Source organism: Diadema antillarum, unplaced genomic scaffold, assembly GCF_040938485.1.
Source record: "Diadema antillarum isolate AM-2024a unplaced genomic scaffold, OU_Dant_1.0 seq00000368_RagTag, whole genome shotgun sequence".
Lineage (NCBI taxonomy): Eukaryota > Metazoa > Echinodermata > Echinoidea > Diadematoida > Diadematidae > Diadema > Diadema antillarum.
In genome coordinates, this window is record NW_027271369.1 from 3506184 (window position 1) to 3529322 (window position 23139).

Here is a 23139-nt window from a genome sequence, read left to right on the forward strand (position 1 = left end):
AAGTCTCATCAGTTTGAAAGGGGTATAAGTTCAGGTATCTATACAAATGTCGCAACTGAAAAGTGGATCTCACAATAAATCAACAAGACATCTTACGCAGAAGGTGCACATCATCGTAACTCCAACCTTTCATGGCCTTTTGCACTTCTGAAATCAGTTACTGTAAAACTGATATATTCCCGGCACGAAATTTTCGCGAATTGGAGCTGACAGCCTTTTTTTCTTGGCATGAAATTTTCGCGAATTGCCACTGGCATTCAATGCATAGGCCCTATAGTGTACACAAGAAATTTTGAGTGCACTTTAATTTCACGAATCTTGGCATGAATCAAAATGCATGCGAACATTCCTCGTTTTACAGTACTTTCTCAAGCCTTCATACTAAACTGACTAGGCATCATATATTAACTAGATTCTCCTCAATTCCCTCCTCCTTCCCCCCCCCCCCATTACATCCTCCTTGGAATTACTATGTTTTGAGTAAAATGTGTTAGCTCACTGTTTGCCTATTTTGTCATAAATCTGGGGCACTTTGTGTCCAGCATATTTGAGAGGTAATGTCAAAAGGATCACGATATTTAACTTATCTATGCGATTAAAAGAGATTCAGATGGTCTAATGGGTGTAATAAATAGTACGTGATATAGAAATAGGCATTTTCAATACACTTTTGCAAGATGAGTGCCATTGTCCCTCATATGTGATCATCATCCTCTCATCATGAGCCCCTCGACTGTCTACTGAATCTTCCCCTTAATCCCACTGTGCACATCATCAGCTGAGTGAGAAAAAAAAAGAGGTGAAAAAACATGAAGCTGTTGTGGAACATGAAATCTTGTTATCACAATATTACCATGAGACCAACACTTCTGTCACTTTCACTTTGTTGCTGGACTGAAACAGACGACTGCTGACAGATGTGAGGTTACCCTATGGGCTATCTCTGAGGACTTGCTCGAAGCAAACAAGCCCCGCGAAGGAAGGATAGACTGCGAAGGATGAATGGACAGGGAAGAGGAGAGATAAGTGGATGGGAATATGACAAAGGCACAGAACAGGGAACATGAGGGCAAAAGAGTGAGATGAAATGAATGAGAACTGAAAGGAAGATCAGCAGAGAGAGAGAGAGAGAATGAATTAACTTCGAGTCTCTGATTCACATCCATGCAGTAAAAAATAACACTGTTCATACTGATGCACTCTATACCAAAGTTCCTGAGGTATACAGGTACACAACCTTGCTTATTATAGGCTAGTAATGTATCATTCTTGCCCATCTTACAGCCAAGCTAGTGGCATTCTTTATCTCAAGTAGATATGCCTTCTGAATATCTTCTGAATACGTCTTTAAAGATGGAATTTGGTATAGGAGAAGCTCACATCACATCTAAACCATGACTTCTGGTAGATTAAGTGTAAGAATTTCAAGCACTATCTGAATTTTCTTTCATTTCATTGGATGCTATAGGCACTTTCCTATTGCCAAATGCTTAAATGGCCCAATGTCAAAGGCATACGAAACACTGTGGCCATGACTGAATGTTTGAATATATCTACCACTTGTGTTACCATTTCAAATTATATAAATCCCTTTGAGACCATCACAAATCATTTTACAAAAGAGACCTGCTCCATTCAGGATACATCTCCTAATCTTCCTTGTAAATGGTAAAATGGCATGATGGGTACAGCAATGGACAAAGCATCACAAGCTAATGTTTCCTGTGCTACAAATCTGTAGACTGATATCTCATTAGCATACTTTCTTCACAGTGGGGTAATCCCCTGAATATCACTAGGGGGATTTCCCTCATTCAAATGCCCTAGGCTACATTGGCAGATACCAGTGGCCTTTGGGGTCACTGTCTTGATGGGTTCAATTTCCATATAACTTCCTGCAGATTCAATTAGTTCTTGAAAGGCTAGTCTTGTGTCCAGATCTTTTATTGCTATTGTCGTTGAAAAAAAACAAGACTGCCAGTCAGCAGGCACATATTTCTTTACAAATACAATGTTGTGACAATAGAAATTAGAAATACATGTAGCAGTGCTTGTAATCACGAACGGAAGTCTGTTTTCTCAAGGTAACATAATTCAAAACAATAATATAACTTTCTGACAAGCATATAAAAACCATGACATCCGGCATATGGATTGATCTTTGAATTGATAGCCAACAGATCTTCCCATTGATAGGTAACATGTAATGCAATATTTTTTTTTCAGTTACTACCACTTCAGTCCATGACAGCAGTCAACAGTCTGAAATAAAGCTTGTAATTCTAATAAACATGAACAACGGAACCACGCAAACTCGACGTTTATTATTGATAATCTTGGTGAGAGAAATGAAAGTAGAATGATAGACAGCATTTATGGTCCATTAATCTGTGAATCAGATTCATTACCCAGCAGATGGAATCCAGCGAGGAATATGACGACCATCTTCATGGCCCTGCCTCCTCTCGGCAGGGAAGCCACAAACTTCACCTGTTTTTTGGCATGAAGAGGCAATTAAACCTGATTGATAGACTCATGTCCACACAGGGTAGGAATTGCAGCAATGTAGAACGACCATAATGGCACTCCTCTGTATAGTATCAATCTGAATCTCTCCTTAATAATGATATATCATCATTTAATATTCAAGGGACCCTCTCTCAATGGAAAACATCCTAGATGCTCTTGGTAACATCAATTTCCAACAAAAAATTGTTTAGACTTAGATGAATCACTTCACTGCAACAGATCATTTGATTTCATTCTACCTTATTGAGCATATATCATTTTATGGGACCATTTCTCACTCAAAAACTTCACAAATGCTCTTTGCAGTGCAAATTTCTAAAACAAAATCACATTACTCCAAATCACAATGGTAACTAAAATCAGAACAGATTAGAAAAAAAAAGCTTGAGTGAATAGGGCATTACCACAGATATTTTTCTACTTGCCCAAATGGGCATAATGGGCAAGGGCCCAAGACCTTTAAACAGGCAAGAATCCCCTATATTGCTTGCCTAACAGTGACTTTCAGTTGCCCTGGGTTAGGGGCTAAGTGGGTTTGGAGCATCCTGGAAACATCTGTCAAGTGCATTCAAAGATTTCTGACATTATGAGCATCCCATAAAGACTGGAAAATAGCTATTTTCATTAATGTAAATGTGATGCTGTGGATTGGAAATCCTGTGCAGTTCGAAACCAAAAAGGTAAAATTGTAGGTCTATTCATTTTTCATGAATTGTATAATATGGAACCGACTTCCATAGTCTTTCAAAATCATCAGCAAATCTATGTCAAACCATGGTCAAACCATAAAATGACAAAAATAATACCCATCTTTCCAGAAAATTCAAAGTCAGTGACATTCTACCTGCATACACACACAAGAAATAAAGCATGCAAGTCATAATCATGTGATAATGAGTGGCTCTCAAAAAAACTTGGTATGATGAAGGAGTGTTTATCTCAGAGCTACCAAGTCTCACGCATTCTGCGTGAGACTCAAGCATTTAGGGTCTGCCTCACGCTCTCACGCATGGCACCCATTTTTCTCACGTATCTGGTGAAGTCTGCAATTTGGGCCAAAAATAAGGAGCATAGCTCAAAGGATTGAAGTGATAGTTGCAATTGAAGGTATATTTCCCTTTTGCCTTTCAAAATTAGTAATAAATAGTCACTAAAGTATGCACCAGATCGCATCATTAAGAGCTAATAATTTAAAAAAGCTCCCTACCGAGGGAGGGAGGGGGACACCCTCCTCATTCGCGTGCGCATGCGCGCGAGCGCCGAGACGCCGAGTCATAAAAATCTCACTCATAAAAGTTTTTTGAACTTGGCATCTCTGTTATCTGGACTATATCACTCCTATAGGCCCTATGCCATGTAACAAAAAAGTTCACAGGTTAGATATCTACTTTGATTGCTTCTGAAGTAGGACATGAAACAGACTCAATATTTGATAGCATGGTCCCTAGGGACTTCTCAGATTTCATTTCAGTTATTCATGACATGCATATTAACCCTCGTAACTTTTACTTTACAACATAGGTCTACTTATTCTATGTGGTAAAGTTGCCCATGGTGATGACATAACATGGAGAGATTAACAGGAACACTACAAGAACCTCTTGACAAGGAAAAGAGTAGACACTCTAACTTATAAGACTTATCTGAACCTTTTACCATGACACTTTCTTCAAGTCTCTGCTCATCTATAACTGAAAAGTATATCACATGTGGAATTTCTGATACTGTAGGCCTATATTACATTGACACAGAAAAAATGACTTGCATCACATTTTACTAAACCCTAACCCCCCCCCCACACACACACACACACACAAAAAACACCTTCCTTTGAAACACATGTCTCATCACTATCTGTTAAAAAGTCACTTAAAAACTGCAAAGTCAATTCAGCCATAAAGAAAGAAAAAAAAGTGTGCCATTGTAAAGTATTCTTTGGTTCAACTCTGTTAATCAGTATCTTAATGAACATTCAATGTTGTATTTGGTACCCTAGAGTCATATTACGTTGTTTTCCTCCTTTTCCCAATCATAAACTTCACATGTTTTGTCTAGCTCTGTGAAAAGAAGGCTAAGCCTCATGATATTCAAACAAGGTTATTTCCAGACCTAGGGTGGGTTGGACTTAGAGTCGATTGACCTTCATCAATCAAATCTCACAAAGTAGTCATCAAGTTGCCAACTGCTCCATACTGTTCTTGATTCCTCTTCCAAACTTCATGTGTCTTACACGTACAAAATGTCTTGAGATTGTATTAAAAAAAAAAGAATCCAATACAATTACTGGTGTGAAGACCTAACCCTGTTTTAGATTCAAACCTTTATCATCTGATGCAAATCAAATCTACTAGCTTTGAAATAGTTCTGTGGACCACAAAAGGGTCAAGGAGATGGTTTGGAGAGAGTCAGAGAGTCACTGGTCTCCATGGATACCTTCTGCCTCCATCAATTTCCTCTAATTCAGGTTAACAGCACCTGTCTCTCTTTTCCAACAAGGAGAAGCCACAAAATGTACTATTTAAGTCTATATAGACATTACAAAAACAATACCAAATCACACTTTAGCATAAAGCACATTTTTAACTCAAAGTTGAGATTGTCAAAATAAAATGCAAAAGATGAATCAGCAGCTTAAGAGCACAATTTCTGTAGTCCCAATTCATCCCTTTCCTGATAAGCATATGTAAGTAAGGTTTGTTTGGGGCTTCTTTCTTTTTTAACTTAATATGGATGTGATGTCGTCACACCATACTGTTTGGGTAAGGGAGCAGAAATTGATATGTCACACTTTGTCCAAAGGTGCAATGAGAATAGCAGTTATACCAGCTCACAGTGAAATGAATCCCTTAATTTTTTTTCTCCCATGAAAGGAATGGTATTTAACTATTATCTTTGTCAATGGTTATGAGCTTTTCTTTAATTACCACGGTTACTGTAACAAAAGAACAGATCTTCGTGGTATGAAGTTATAAGTCCTTTTGCTGCAAAGTATGATTTACAGGAAATGAAAGCAGGAACTAACAGTCAATATCAGCATTATATGCCTGTATCTCTCCCAGGAAAAAAAATAACAACAAATGCATCATGAATTTGATTTGGGTTTAGCACATTTTGATTGTATGACAGATAGAATGAGACATATGAGATGATCAGTTTCTTTCCTGTTTATTTGGTGGACCATCACTTTGATTTGTATGTTGAATGACCACATTACTGTGAACCAAGGAAGTATGGAACCAAGGAACTCTCCTATACTTCCTTGGTTCTATACTTCCTTGGTTCACAGTCCTTTTCAGGACTACACTCATTCCAGAAAGAATACTCTTACTCAATTCTCACCTCTCATCCAACCTTTCTTTCTATCTTTCTCCTGTCACTTCAACAGTCCTTCTAAGGACTATACATACATGGTGAACCGCAAACCAAGTGTATCTAGGTCAGTGTTAGATAAATAATCTGGAAGAGAATCTTTGAGCTTCCTGCATGAAAATATTGCCAACATCATCATTACTAGAAGAGCCTGAGGTAGTACAACAGGTAAAGAAACACATAACTGCACATTGCACAATCACTGTCTTACCTTCATCATCTAATCAGGAAGTACCATTATCCCATAAGCTGCTTCAAAGTCATCCCAGCAGAAGAAAGAAGCCAAAGATACATAGTGTATAGTACCATTATTCAGCACCCTCAAGGGCCTATGGAGAACATCACTGAGATCAATGTATAACAAATCTCATTAGGCTGCATAATCCTTGTCTAATTAAAGCCTTAATTCAATCACAGCGCTCATTCTATCTCTCACCATGCATTCTCGGACCATCCCATGATATCAACTGTGGCATCTGTGTTGCATCATCATAGAATCAAGCCAGACATTTGTCAGAGACTCCAACTCTCCCGTTTTCGACGGGAGATCTCCCGCCGAAAACCCATTTTTGCAAAATCTCCCGTTCTCCCGCTTGAGATTTAATTTCTCCCGCCCTGGCTCTGTTTCTCCAGCTTGAAATGATTTCTTACTTTAATATTGCCATTACTATGTTGAAAAATAGCCTTAGATAGCACGGGATAGCATCTCTAGAACCCTAGAGCTGGACCCCGGCCGCAAGGAACTTCGCGCTTCGCGCACATCAAGTTGGAGTCTCCCGTTTGCTAGAGGTTTCTGGCGGGAGAATCTCCAGATCAGAAGGTGCTTGGGGTTGGAGTCTCTGATTTGTGGCTTTCATCAAACTGTTGAGCACAATGTGAAAAGGTTCCTCACCTCTATCACACACACCATGAAGTTGCCTGTTGCTTACTCTGTCCAGAATAATAACAAAGTATGCCCATGAGACAGGAAGATGATCCAGAACTCTATGGGTAAGACACTGACCCTTCTATGATGCAAAGTGTACATGTAGTATACTCTCACGTCATACATTAATCAACAGTGGGGATGGGAGGGTTGATGAATTAACAGAGCTATGAAAGGTCCCCCTTTGGTGGACTGATGTCTGGGTTTTGTGAGTGCAGGTTAGGATAAGATTATCCAGGAAGGGATAGGGGAGTCAGATTCAATTAATTTGGTAACTGGAAGAAAACATACAGCTACTCCATCACAGACGAGCTATGAAGCATTGATGACTGAATAAAGTGTATGCTAGAAGAAGAGAGTTGGGTGATAACCTGTGGGAAACACAAACACAGCACTAAAAACCACAGGGTTTTGATAGCTCCTTTTACAAATTATGAAACCGCGTTAAGGAAATTGATATGCCACTAGAATCTAAAACTTCAAAAGAGTATTCACATGCCAAAGTGATCAAAACAGCTCATCCTACAGATTAACAAAAATAGACAATAATACAAAAACATCTGATTGAACAGGATAAATCAAAAGGGGAAATAGTTGAATCATGTTGACTCATTACCCTTTATACGAAGTATACTATCATTCTATCAAATTTTCCCACTGATATTTTATTCATCAGAAAATGAGTCAGGCAAAATTGTATTTCAAATGCACAAGAAATGAAATATTTTAGCTCATAAGGGCCATTCTCAGATTAAGTGTTCAATTCCACGTGAGTAAAACCGAAAAATCAACCACAAAGTAATACATTCAAAGATGTGTTTTTGGTAACTTCAAAACCGGTCAAATACGAAACAAAAAGTGGAACATTCTACATGATGGCCATTTATTGAGTAAAAATGAATTGAAATAGAGCATCATATATGATTTTTGATCACCAATCAGATACGTTACCGCAAATTTACATGTTGTAATGGACTCCTAACTTTGAATTAAATTTACTGTTTTGATCCAATTTCTGTTCAGGAAAAGACATCTGTCCCCCCTAAAGATATTGGGATTTTTCAAGAGGTAAAGACGTTGTCATCCCTTGCTAGTTGGTAGAAATTATTTCTGTGTGGTAGGTTGAAATATGTTTTTTGCTGAAATAAAATATAACCTTAAGATTCACTTTGTATTTTTAACAAATTTCGCTTAAAATAAAGTTTTGAATGCCAAAAATCATGCAAAGGGAACGATCCGATCTGGAATTTGCACAGGAAACAAATATGAATTGCTTTCCTGGGGAAATAACTATTGAAAAACATCGAATTGCCTTTGGTAACGTATCTGGTAAAATATAACTAATAATTTTAGTTGTGTATGAATTAATAAATATCACCTGTTTTAAGTAATTTGCTTTATGAATTGATGTAAAAATTAATGATGTAAGCCCAAATTAACAATTTTAAACATTGTACGTAATATTTAAACTATGAAATGTAGTGGAAAAGAGCCCTAAATATGAGAGCTGAGTTCTTCATTCACAGAATATTCTCATCTTACGTTTGAATGTATTTATCCATCTGACTATAAATATTCATTAAGTTTTGATGGATAATGCAAACAAGGTTTAAAAAATATATTTTTGCAGGCACTTAGAATGAAGTAGGTACAGTCTCTATGAACTCGATATACTAAAAAGTTGTTTTATCTATGGTAACGTATTTGGCTCACCCCTTTTAATGAAAATGAATAAATAATTGTTCAACTTATCAATGAATCTTGAGTAGTTCTTCATATGTTGAAAAACACTAGAATAAATATGCAACAGAACACTAAACTTTTCTCGGAAGCTTTTCTTAAACTAGTTTTTACTCTTTCAAAGTAAGGTAACGTATCTGGCGTACCGTAAATGAATCCGTCGGTGAAGTTACAGAGCAATATCTACTGAATATTCTTCATTTGAACATAACTTTAATTTTTTATAGAAGCGTCATTCTATGCAGAATTGTTTTATGAACACTTTGTTTTACATAACATTATTTGTCACCGTGGGTGCCCTGAATAATACGTAACGTACCTGCTAAATCTGAAAAGCAAAAAACTGATATGCTGAATCATAGCTTCGTCTTGTAAAATAAACGTTAAAAGTTGTTGCATAGAATATGAAAGTGGCTGGGTTTTATAGATTGGAACTTTGGAATTTGTGAACACACAAAGATTTGTTTGTCAAAACATGTACAATTTTTTTTCAGCATTTTGATTATGTGGTAACGTATCTGTCGGAAAACTTGGCATTAAGTTGTGAGACACTGACGCAGACAGAAAAATCATGTGGAAGTGTTGCTCTTTTTCAACTTCCTGTCCTTTTGGTGTAAGAATATAATCCTGAGGTCCAACAAAACGAAGCATGTAATGTGAAGGGATGAATTTTGACCAGATTTGATCCCCTGGAAGCACAAGACCAATGAACAAAATTCGGTCACGTATCTGCGGTAACGTATCTGTGGTAACGTATATGGTCGATCATGATATTATGAGAGCGATATCTACCGAATATTTCTCACTTGTACTAAACTTTAATGTTGAATCGATGCGTCATTCCGAGGAGTATTGTATAATATACAATTTGTCTGACATTGCAATATCTGTCGCAGTGGGTGGCGTGAAATGTATGTAACGTATCTGTCCAAATAAAAATGTAGAAAACCAATATTTCAAACATTGTACCGTATTCTCAATAAAAAGCTGTTGCACAAAAAATCTAAGTACTTGCAATGTATGAAGTATATCCTCAGGGTTTCATATACTCAGAGTCAGTGCATAGTCTTTTTATTTTCGCAGTGCTGTAACACTAAAGAAACTGGTAACGTATCTGGCGGTGAATTTGGCGACAGGTTTCAAAAGGCTATAAAAAAGAAGTCAATAAAAATTTTGGAACTTTTCGAGTATTGTGATTAGCACATATGATTTGCTTATCGTCCATGCAAATGATATTTGGAAAGTGTGTTTGTGGACGGAGAGGAGCAATAAAACATAATTCTAAAATAGCCGGCGACACTGCGTTTTGGGGGTTTTAACGAAGTTTAACAGCAAAATTTTATACAAAAAGGCAGACAACCGCATTTGATCGTGTTTATTTTTAACAAATAATGTCCTCGTGATATATTATAAACATTTAAATAGTATCTAATAGGTTTCAGGGAACCGCAAACGGTCATGGAATGTCGGCGACACCAAAATTCCGTATTTGCACACTTTTACTGAGAATGGGCCATAAAGTACAAGTATGCGCATGTCCTACAAAAGATGGGGCATCTGTTTGCATCAGACCTTGCTTTGAAGATGGTATCTCTATCACTCCCATTGTTATTTCCAATACAGCTAGAGAGAGCTAGGATGACTTGGCTCGACAGCTGTGACATGTCAAAAGTCATTCTATTTGACACCTTCATCTTGAGCTCCAAGGGACTGACAAATCTAAATCCATGGTGGTTTATAGTACTGATGATAGCTGAATATGGTGGCACACAGTAACAAAAATATCTTGACCTCAAGACTACAAGGAACATCTAACTCTGTCCATGCTGCCTGACAATACGGTTGGGTTTCCTCTGGTCTGTTTTATATTCGCAATGCAGAAACCTCCCTTCTGGCTATTCAAACTATAATTGTGTGCCCATCAGACCAACTCATAGCCATGACTTGCAATGATCTCAATCCAGTCAATAATTGCAAGTTGTACAGGAACATCTAATCGCTATTTAGAACTCCTAGTTGTTCTGTGACAAGGAAAAACCTGTTTTGAAGCTCAAGGCAAATTCTTGAAAGCATCAGAGGGCCAGCCGTCATTCTGGCTGTTTTAGCAGCAGACGTGCAGACAATGCACACTTACCTGAAGATGAACTGAAGAAGAGTGGAAAGTCTGGGGACAGACAGGAACATCAGTGTATGTTCATGTCACTGTCACTAAAGGCTGATGCTAATTGGATAATTACATTTGGTTGGAAAGACCCCACATGAGCGAGCAGTTGTCTGGGGAGTTGTGTCTGCACTTGCACCAGCAGCAGACAAGCAGGATTTTTCATACTTGCAAAGAACCTGTTTGAAAACGAGCTTGCGAACACATTTATTTTAAGATTAATACAAATTTGCAATTTTTTGTGTATGTTTTGTATAGGTGTGTCTTGCAAATTCTTATACGCACACTGAACAGTTTGACTTCCAATACTTGACTGAGGAGGTGTAGCCAATAGCCTGATCTTGTATGATCAGTCACATCCACTTGCACTCTTGCATTTATATTCACCTTTATATGCATGTAGAGTGAGTGAATTCAGGAATATTAGTAGAATGCACCACTGAAAGTTTAGGGAAAATCAGACAATCAGTTCAAAAGTGATGAATTTTAAAGTTTCTGCACAGTCACTGCTGGATGAGCACGACTACTACAGTTCATGATGTCACATGCACTGTTAGATATAAGAAAAATATAAAAAGAATTCCACAAAATTTCCTTTTTTGAAAAAAGTACATATTCCCTTGACTTGTCACTGATGTATATGTGAAGAGTAGTATTATTTCACATGCCTTCTGAAAGAGGCAATTGTCAAATGCTCTGATATTACTTGAGAAAAGTGAAGATATGTTAAATTTTCTTTATGTTTTCTTTATATCGTTCTTCACATGTGACATTACAAGCTGTAGTAGCCTTCTCATCCAGTAATGTCGGCACTGAAAATTTGAAAATTCATAACTTTTTAATGAATTGTCTGATTCTATAAATATTGCTTCATTATCTCAATTCACACGTACTGTATAATATTATGAAGGTGAACAGTCTCCTCTGAGAAAGACTTGGCCATGAGGACAAAGTGCCTTGTCCATATGCACTAAGTGACAGGCTGGGATTCAAACCTCACAAGTTCATGGAAACTAGCCCATAATCTTAGAGGTCCTGTTTACCTGTGGGAGTAGTGATCACAAATTATATTCTAGATATCATTTTTGATGCATATGTGTAGGTTAGTTGTATCACAAAACATCCTACCATATAACATTTTTGCAATAAAGCCTAAAATATAAGGAGTTATCACTATTTTTCTCATTAAACCATAACTGTAGATGGTTCAGTCTGGAAAATTTATAATAACTATTGTTCACATTTTGTATATTCAACAATACTTAACATCGATTATACTGGTTCAAATCTTTAGATAGGTTGTTTCTATCCCTAACTCACATTTTAGAACTAGTTTGAAGCACAAATGCTGGGTTTTTATTTCATCTGCAAATGGTAAATTATGCTTTTAACTATTCAGCCACAATAGAACAGCTCCTCAGTATTTGGTTGAAGGGTAGTAGTGTTTATGACACAGCTTGTTGTCTATGTAATGTTGTTTGCCGTTTGGGGTCTGTGACGAGACTCACTCCCAGGTCTGAACACTGTCTCATGAAACGTGTTCAGAAAACATTCTAAAATCCGGATTCCATTATAGAGTTCCTTTACAAGTATGAAAACTCTTTGCGGTTGTACAGCAACTGCTTGTCTCCTATTCACAACATACCTGTTTGCACATACGATGTTATGAAGTGTTATCTTCAAGGTTAAGGTTAACACAAGACAGTCTACTGGAGAAAAGTACATGCCCTAAGGGCTTTTTACACTTGTAAATTTTTGCTTAGCCCCGGACCAACGGTGGGGCTAAGGGGGGGCCTTAGCCCCACCGTTGGTACGGGACTATCCTTAGCCCACTTTCTGTTTACACTCGTTTTTGCCAAAGTGGGCTAGCCCCACCGATAGTACGGTACTATCTGGCCCTCCAAAATAGCAGGGGTTAGCACCGCAATTGCGGTGCCAAGCAAGTGAGTGTAAACAGAACGAAAAAATAATCCTGGGCTAAGCGACGGAGACGGAGTCCGACCCTCAGTGACCAATCAGAAACGAGGTAATCAAGTGCTGCCGGTGCGTGCGTGTACGTGTACAGTACACAGCGTAATTATGAATATTCATGTGGTTTGGAAAGTCCGGGGCTAAGAAATACGAGTGTAAAAAGGTCAGTTTTCTCCTTAGCCCCGGACAAGAGATAGTACGGGACTAACGATAGTCCTGGGTCAGAGAAAGTCCGGGGTTAAGAAACACAAGTGTAAAAAGCCCTCTAGACTCAGGATGGTTGCACCAGTCAGTAATCAAACAAAATATGGTTGAAAATATTTTTTCTTTTTTATTACATTCTATTTTGTCGTCCATTTGCAACTAATAAGTGGAATAATGCATTAAATGACCATCTATTAGCAAGAGACAGAAAAAAAAAACCACTGTGAAGTCAGGAATAGTCATTATTGCTGATTCACAGTTCTATGGTGAGTGCTTCCTGTTATCTCAATATTGCTGAAAATTCCATATGTTTCCTAGAAACTCCAAGTATGAACTTTGAAATTTACTGGTACCCTTAAAATGGGAGGATAGAAAGACAAAACATTAATATTTAAGGGCCTATACTTTAAAAAAAAAATGTAGGCACCAAACATAAAAAACAATCACAGGATGAATTGCAGAAGTTAAAAAAGAAATTATTATGAAGTACATAGGGCCTATATCTCCCAAATGAACATGGTCGTTATCTTGAATATCTTTAATTCAAGATGTAATGGACCCAGTAACACAATTACAAGAGAATAAAATGTGGTCAAGTCTTTCTATAGAAAGAATTAAGAAAGGTTTACTTCAATTGTTGTGTTCAAGAATGCCCGGTCAAACAAGTATATTCACATTTTTAATGATGAGATGTTTTCAATCAACAGTGGATGCAACAAATCAGTGTGAGAGGGAGTTTGGCATAAAAATTCTGATAATTTTTGCCAGACAAGAGATAATGACGAACACTCAAGACTGAAGTTTGGCAGACGACGGCAATGATAACGTATTTCATTCCAAATTTGAATCCGTAATTACATCACCCAGTGTTAAATTCACACACACTGACTCGGGCTGCATGTCTAGTGACGTAGGATGAGACGAACTCTCGCCCGCTAATCCAGGATTAGAGGTGAATCAGATAGTGATGGGTTAGCGAGGCAGGCTGCTCCCTGGAGATATTGTCATCATTCACTGCTCGGCAGGAAAGAACAGCCTCTCATGGGTCTTAATTCCACTACCATTAGAGGGCAGTGTTACTTTTGGATACAAAATACAGGCCTATCGAATATCACATAAAACATTCATGCATAATGATACTGATGACTGCAATTAGTATATATCTACGTATGTCAGTATGTATGTGGGCATATAAAGAATCATGCTCAAAAAGGGGATTTCATTATTTTCATTTTTTGAATAGGCAGATTAAAGCCAATGTTGTACCTTTCATTTGCTATATAAAACACTGCTGCTATCCTACTGAACAGAAGTAACTGGGTTATCAAAAGCCATAGACAGCAACCTATTTGTAATAAGTCCATCACTGCATTCCACTCAATTATGGTCACAATATTGCATTATCTCGTGCACACATCTTGCAGAGTGCAAGTTATACACTCACTCCGAATACAGAATACACTAGATAAGGAATAGAACTTTGAAAATGCATCAATTTCTGATAATGACTTCTGCGAGTATATGGCATGGCATATTCTAATAGACATAAATGCAAATATCATTTCAATTTCTGTAGGTTATCTGTAAATTGCAAACTAGGCTTTGCCATGCCTATCTTGATGATCTTGTTTTTTTTTAAACCAAATAGATTCTAGAACTGTAAGACTTTTAACAGACAGTGGTACAATTCACTTATTGAATTAGCCTCGTCAGTCAGGAGTAATAAGTGGTTGTACGATTCAAATACCTCTGCATGAGAACCATTTCCTGAAGTTTGAAAGCACATGGACACAAACAGGATGATTATCAATGGTACGCTTCAGAATGTTCCTCATCAAGCAGCCATTCACATTGGTGGTCCAGGCACACATACCAAGCACAGTAGGAACAATCTCTGCCACAGACCAAAATGGAAATCTTCTCACAGCAATGCTGACAAAATGGCTAAAAATATCCCAGCCAAATATACAAAAAATCCTAATGAACGCTCTTGTGGCTAGGAGCAATTAACCTCTGCACGTCAAACTTCTGTGAATTGCAGGAACTGCTGAGGACAAGAAGGCGGCTGAAGTCTTTCACTTTGAGCAGATCATGGGCGAGATTATGAGGCAGATCTAAAGATTCCCCTCTGCTTGATTTCTCCTCATCTTTTGAACCATGCTGATACTGACGTTCTCACCTTGTAGCCACTGTGATTTACATTTCTGATCTCAAATCTCTTGGAATGAAAAGTTTAGGATTATGACACAAATTGAAGCCTTGGATAGGGGTTGCACACCACAGATTCACACCACTCTTTCTATACCAATCTGTGACACATATAAGCCATTTTCTAACAGATGCTTGCATATATTTCTAGGACGGCTTATAGTTGAGTTCACTGGCTTGCATAAGACCACTTACAACACATCAAAATTAGGAAAACATAAAAATGAAGGTCAAGAAAACAGAACCAAAAATCATTATCCAGATTAGGAATACTTGCCAAGCTACAATCATCAAAGATATTTTCCTCAATGAGATTCTTTGGTGTTTGTTTGTTTGGCTATACGTCTATATCCCTATTGAATAGCAAAATAGGCATGTAGTGATATACACTCACCATGTTTAAGTTGACTTTAATAAGTAGAATCACATTAAACAAAATAATGACAGAAGTTTTCTATACCACCAGAAATAAAACAAGAATGTTCCAAGATATGGAAGATTCATATAATTTCACATAATTGTTACTGGTCTAATCATGCATGCAAATAAGATATAGTGACAATGTCACTGCCTCCTCAGTCTTCAATTCGCCAAAGTTCCTGTTTGTGACATGAAATATACTATGCTGTATCCTTCCCATTAAGTTCTTGCAGTACTGTAATGTCCCAGCAATGATGATGTTCAAAATAGCATGGGTTGCAGCTGCTTGATTTATAACCAAATACATGATTCTAACATTTTTGTGGCTAAATGTATAACTGAGAGTATTGTAGTCAGATAGCATAATTGCTTCGTCTGATTTGCACACGTGGTTGGTTGCAACCTGTAGCCTTGGTTCGTTAAAGTATGTAAAAATTGAAATTCTGCAAAATTCTTATTTTACACCTCAAACTAATGAAAATTCTATCATGCTGTTTGTCTTTCCTGTTCAATAAAATCAGTAAAAATATGGGGTGGCATGATCCTTCAATTCTTTTGAATTATCTTCTGGCATTCTATGGAGAACATACACCCTTCTTCTCATCTTTTGCCCAATGCAGAAAAACAATCGAACCAAAGACAGATCTTTTTTTTTTCTCTCTCTCTAAAGTGATAAAAGACATACCAACAACATAATCACATCATGTTATATTGCAAATGTGCTATGTTCTTGCAAATATAACAGAGACATTAGAGCCAACATGCCCCAGCATGTTGCTAAAAAAATACTGTGTCTGTTTGTCTTATTCAGCTTCTATTTGCCAAAGCTGATATTCAAGTATCCCATCCAACTCTACTATCTCCATTCTGTACCCACCCACCCCCCCCCCCCCCCCATCACTTAACAGGTGACAAATTCTACACTTTATATCAGTCCCAAGGTAAAGCAAAACTGCACCTTTTTCAAGACCTAAGTAAAGGCTATCCTAGGCTATCAAATAAAGATAAGAGCTGTTCATTTGCTAATGTCCAAATGGCCAGAGATACATGTGTATAGGCCTACTCCTTACCTGAATATGAGCAAGAAGTTATCAGACAGAACATAACTCCTTGGAATGTGCAGCCTCAGATCAAACAGAACACTTACCACTCCTCACATGCACCGTAAATGTAAGATAGATCCCAACAGGTCCTCCTCCTCACATGATCTTACAAGTGTTTATGACTTCTTTTGTGATTGCAGCAGAGCTGGCCCATTCTTTAAAAAAAAGCCACAGAATAGTTTCTGTTCATGGAGCATGAATATATCTGCCATGGAATCGAGAGGATTTTCCTATCGCCTTAAAAATCTTGTGGGTTGTGCAACCACCCGTGGGAATGTGCCAAAAACTGACCTTAGGAAACGAGGAAGTGGGGTCGTTATTGAATAGAGAACGGGAAGCATAAAAATGGGGAGGGAGAAGCAAAGGCGCTCTGCCCACCACCCACTCGTCATGAAAGACAGGTCTGGTCATATCTAATTATGATGCTGATTATGTGAGACATGATGACATACACCTAATGGTTTCCTAGAATTTCCCATTCATCTTTAATCATAATGTCTCTTTGTTTAATTGAATCCTCTTCAATAAAATAGGGTACATACGGGCTAAAGCCCCCCCCCCCCCAAAAAAAAAAAAAAATATATATATATATATATATACATATATAAATAAATAAAGAATGAAAAATAAAACATAGATATATAAATGAAAAATAACTACAACTGGGTGCCTTTGTTCAAAACAGAATACAAAAAAAAAGAACATGGTCATTAAATATTTTTTGCCTAGCAATTTTGCAAAAATTCCCCTACAGAAATCAACATTTTGCAGATACACAGACGTAATAGGCCTAATCACTTTTTTTCTGCTTCAAAGAATCTTTATACTGCACAACCAATGATGCAAATGACATTCATGAAATTCTCCTATGAAATTAACTCGCAAGCTGACGATTCATTTCCCGTTTCCCTTCGATAAATGGCAAGCGCTGCATGGGACTGTCAGGGAAGTGTTACACTAAGAAAAAGAGGAGGTTTAAACGAAGGTTGGGATTTTGCATAGAAGCTGTCCAAATGTCAAAAGTCACCAGAGTTTACTCCAGTGTCATCAAATCTCCACATCTTCCTCCTGCACTATGATTCACTTATCACTCTTAACAATCACTGACAGTTCCTCCTTTGGCACATTAAAGAAAAAAAAGTCACTTTGCAAGTGAAGAAGACACAGAGTCACTGTCATCCACAAAAGGGCAATTAACAAGGATTTGTCGCAAGTTTACTCAAGGAATGTGAAAATTACATGCAGATGTGCCAACTCATGTTCACTGTATTAGCCACCCTTAAAGGTAGTAACCTTTATTGGCTACATATCATGTGGGGTCTTTAATTACTGTAAAAGTGGATATTTTCGCGTGCCGGGTGAGTAGAGTTTCGCATGTTTTTAATTCCGCGGAATCAAGACACCAAGTACACAAACATACGGCAAGCAAAAATATTCGCGTGCTTTTATTTTCACACTGGCTTCTGGTTGCGCAAAATGCGCGAAAATTTCCACTTTTACAGTATTATCAGATCTTTGCAAATGATATACTGTAAAAACTAATTTGGTAAATGTGTCAATCACTTTATTCAAAACATGGTCATAGATTTCAAAGTCAGTATCAGACACCTAGAATTCTTTTCATCTACACAAGAACAGACGAAGTCTCAGAAATTGAAAACTTTTAAAACTATTTCTCAACTTTTTTAAGCCTCCAAATGCATTGTACCAAGGCACTACACTGCTGTTTGTTGCTGTTTCTTAATTCCCATCTACAGCTATAAGGGGGTAGGATCTGTTCATCTATCACTACTATCAACTATCAACTTGAATAATGATGCCATCATTCACTGTCAATGTGGGAAACCACAGAACACACAGCCAGTAATAAAGTTTGGTCGTCAACATCCACAAGGATGTCCTGGAACGATGACGCAACGTGATGGATTGTCCGTTGTTTTCCACTGCTGCTATCCAATACTGAGACGCAATGCTTTCAGAAAATGAAAACCAAAATTATGATCTCCCATTCTATCACTGCTGATTCAATCATACATGTATAATCATAAACACCAGGAACTTTGTTTAATCTCCAGATCCTTATTTCATATCAAAGATGGAATTCTCACAGCCCTCTTGATAGCGAAAAACAGGAAATCTAGCAACTGACATTGTCAAGTGGGAAGCTATCCTGCCATTATCTGCAAATTTTTGTCTAATTTCCCACAGATATGTGAAAGTCGTATTCGATTCTGCTCAAGGCATCTTGAGAATTATGAAAAAACAATAACAGGAAAGAGTGATTTCAACCCACTTTGAATCCGAATACTCAGCCTCCCTTGTCAAAACACTCTCCTGGTGATCCCCTGGCACTGTCTTTGGCCTCGCTCATATTTCTCGACAGAAATCGAACTGAATTTTCAGCTTTTGATAATAAGCTCCTCCGAAATCAAGGACATATTCAGGTACAGGATGCAAGAATATAGTCAGCAAAGAAAGTGGAAGATGGAGTTCAGAGAGAAAGAGAGAGAGAGAGAGAGAGAGAGAGAAATATACCGTATATCCCAAAATATGAATCTGGATGATATGAGACTGTCTTTCTGATGTATATCTGATATGCTCCATCATTTCTTCAACTCATTTCATTTTTATTTTCCCCACAGTCTAGTTACGCTGTTCCCAGTGACAACCATTAGCCGATGACAGAGGAGGAGAGCAAAAAGCGTCGCTTTGGTTTTCGGTCTTGAATCAGAGAACATAACAGGAAGTCAAGCCTGCTGATCAATTTGTCAAAGAGGATGCCATATATTAAATGGGAGAGTTTCCCCGACACTTTGAAGATTTTTTTTTCTCCTTGTCTCGACTACTCTTTGTTTTTACCTACCTAAGAAACAACAATAAAGTCAGTTCTGTTATGATATTTAATTACATGTCATCAAACTATCCCATTAAGATAACATTTTGATTTAACTCAAAACAGTGTTCATATCATACTTCTGTTGTCATAACAGTTTAGAGATATTGCCATAGAAGTCAATAATTATCATTTTAAAATAATGAATATTTAGTGATGATTCACAATTTTTTCAAGGTTCATATCACTCCTGGCATCATCATTGGATAAGATGACACAACCATGGAAGGATTACTATAGGGAGTCTATAGACAGGCTGTTACATCCACAACAAACACATCTGAAATGCATCTTTTTCTGTCTCCTAAACCAGACGGCCTGTATAATATCATGAGCACAACAACAATGCCTACCATATTCAATCAGATAAAAATCATAGGAGATGAAAGAAACTGGATTTGGACCAGGGTTTTGTAAAGGCTTTTAAAACTTAGAGTTATTTGATTTTAATAATGGAAGCTCTCTAAAACATTAACTCAGCTTTTCTGAGCCTGGCAGTCACAATCTATAAACAGGAACATTAAAGTCTTTCCCAAAATGAGGTCCTGGTAGAAATGCTGCCAGCTGAGATGCAGGAAATTGTACACCCAAATGATATTACAAAATACTGCTGCCATTCTACATAAATTTAACTGACAAAACAGACACAGATATAATATTGAATGGATAGACATCTTCATATTTGAGAAGACACATGACATGCTATCATGTAGGCCCTACCTCTACAAACAGTGTGGTGTAATTCATGTGACAAAGCACATAATGTGATTATAAACCTGTACTTACTGCAAAAAACACACACACCCAACCTTGTGACTAGACTTAAGCTCAGCCTGTGATACTCACCACTTCACTTTTGTGACCCAAAGAAAACAGTAAGTTGGCCAAGATAATCTTGAATTACTGCAAAGACCGCACCAACAGACACAATATAATCCATTGCCACCCCTCTTGCATACAGATTTAGTGTTTTTCAAGAGAAGCAAAACATCAGAGGTGATGGGGAAAACTTCTCAGCTCAAACATGAAAAGTGTGCCTCCTCCGCACAATCTCTTGACAAGATTGCAGCTTGCTGTTTACAGCTTTGCGTACACAAATTCCAACGGCATATACTCACTTTTCCTGCCGGGTTCCACGGGGCAGACCCAACAGAGTCAGCAGCAGACGAGCTGCCTTCTGAAATGCGCTCCTTGCGTCAAATCCCTCGTTCTCCACATTCCCAGCATGCCGTGCTCACAGTTTCTGCACAGCAGGTGCTCCCTCCACCATTGGCCGACTGGTTGAAATTAAACTTGCTCCCCTGCCCAAGGGAACAAGGTGCAATTGCTGCTGTCCTTTTTGTTTATTTTTGCTCTGTTGAATTTGGGAGGGGGGGGGGATGCCAACTGGAGGAGGGGGAATTTATTCATCACTTGCATCAGAATGCAACTTCATATGCAGTTTGTGTGAAGGCCCTGTCACAGATGATCAAAGCTTGATTTATCGATTTTGAAGAAAATTTGGTGATGACGTCTTGTCACCAACATCATCTTTTGTCCATCACATCAAGATGAGGGCGGGGTCTCATGAATGTTGTCACCATAAGATTTAGTATAACCCTCTATCATTCTATGGACACTCAATTACTGGCTTTTCCTAGGGATGGGGTGGTCTGCCGTCCGTCCGTAAGGTAGGAAGTCAACTCTTCAACGATGGTCCCCCTGCTGGGTGTAGATTAGCTCTGGTGCCAGCAACTCGGGTCGTCTATCCAGTATGCCTCTGAACTTCTAGTTTGGACTGTTCTGCAGTGTGTTGGACAGAGAGGACTGCTTGCGGTCTATGAAAGAATGAAATCAATTCGAAGAAGGCAGCATTATTTATAATGAAACACAATTGAGGAAGAAAGTGAGTTAAAACAGCCATGGTATCATCACACTTGGATTCATGTTTCAAAAAAAACCCCAAAAAACTCAGCGTTGTTTCCTCACCACAACTTTTCTCTGTATTTTCCCGTCTTTGTTTAGAAAACTCAGGAATCTGAAAAAAAAGGTATTTTCACATATTTCTCAGAAACAGGGAATGTTCTTGTGGTAATATCAAAACCAATTCCAGTCGAAGAGCAAACATTAATCAGATCATAGCAACTAAAAGTAATCGTAACAGCAAGTCATTGAACTTAGGAATCTCGCTATCGATGCATTCCAAGGCTTTTTCAGCAAATGTGGTGTAAGGGTACAGTAGTCTTCATAAACTATCCATGGAATTATAATGCTTTTAAAATTGATATCTCAATGTTGTTTTTTTAAATATATCATCATATTAGCATATGTAATTATCATACTGTCCAAAAGTTATGAATTCCATAAGGCATATCATAGAGTACATGATGCCTGAATTAACATCATTATGAAATTTTAATGTGCAGATAGATCAATATAATTTGACAAATAAATACATTGAATTAATGAGTAATATTAGGAGATATGGTTCAATTTTTATAGTAGGGCCTATATGCTTCCACTATTTCTTTAGCATTCATTCTCAGATTCCAACTTTCATAGATCGACCACTATATGTTTTATAAATATATTTGCAATATTCTATGTATGTCTACTAGCTGAATATCATGTATTATTTAAGTTTGTTATATTTTATGTATTTTTTTTCATTGAGAAATATGAAAATGAAAGTTGAAATTGAACTATTTTGTGAACATATTTTTTTCTCCAGAGTAAAGTAAAAAAATATATATATTCCTTTGACAATATACTAATTAATGCACTTATTCACGTTTGTTTATATACTTATTTCCATTTCAAATTGACTATCTTCTGTTGCGCTTCTCTCTTACAGTCAAATGGAGTGTAAAATTGTATGAAATGTGGAATATGGAATAATGAATTTAAGTATACATATATATTTTCTTTATCAGAAATATACACTACAGTCCATAAGGTAACGATGGTTCTTTCTGCTGTTGTTGTTGTTGTTTTAAATAAGCAGTCATCCCTCATATCCTACTTAGATAAGAATCTGTTTCCAATGTCTGTGGCCTTTCAACATAATAATATCTATTTTTGACAGATATGGACAAATGAAAAAATGATGATAATAATAATAATAGCACAGTGGCAAGGTTTTCTTCAGGCAATACGTTCTTTCACTGCATTCCCAGAGGTTTTACTTGTGATGATGAGAGTTCCTCTTCATAAATGGCAAAGGTCAGACAGGATACTCATGGGGCGAGAGGGAGGGGAGAAATCTTCGACACACGCTGACACACGGGCTCATTCATATCCCTAGAATTCCCTCCTCGGTGGGGGAGACACGACTGGTTCCAGGAACGTCACATCAAGAATCTAAATTTGAAGGAATTCCCACATACCCGTTGATTGCATGGGATGTTCACGCTTCACAGCTAATCGGAATGATTCATCACCGAAAATAAACCCTTCCATTGCTTGAATTTTTTTCCACTAACTGCCCGAGCTTTCTAGTTTTCCTCCTCAAAAGCTCTCTGACCATAGCAACAAGTTCATGTTTGGTCTCTGCTGATGCATACCACATCACATCCAGAGCAAAATATAGGGTGCATTTATCAACCCACTTCTGGTGTAGAGTTAAGGTTTCCAAACA

The 23139-nt window shown here is 37.6% G+C and overlaps 1 pseudogene; it reads right to left on the minus strand.

Moving 5' to 3' along the window:
• The window catches only part of LOC139731338 (uncharacterized), an 82500-nt pseudogene extending 61607 nt beyond the window's left edge, over positions 1–20893 (minus strand).
• Between the last annotated feature and the right edge of the window lie 2246 nt (positions 20894–23139).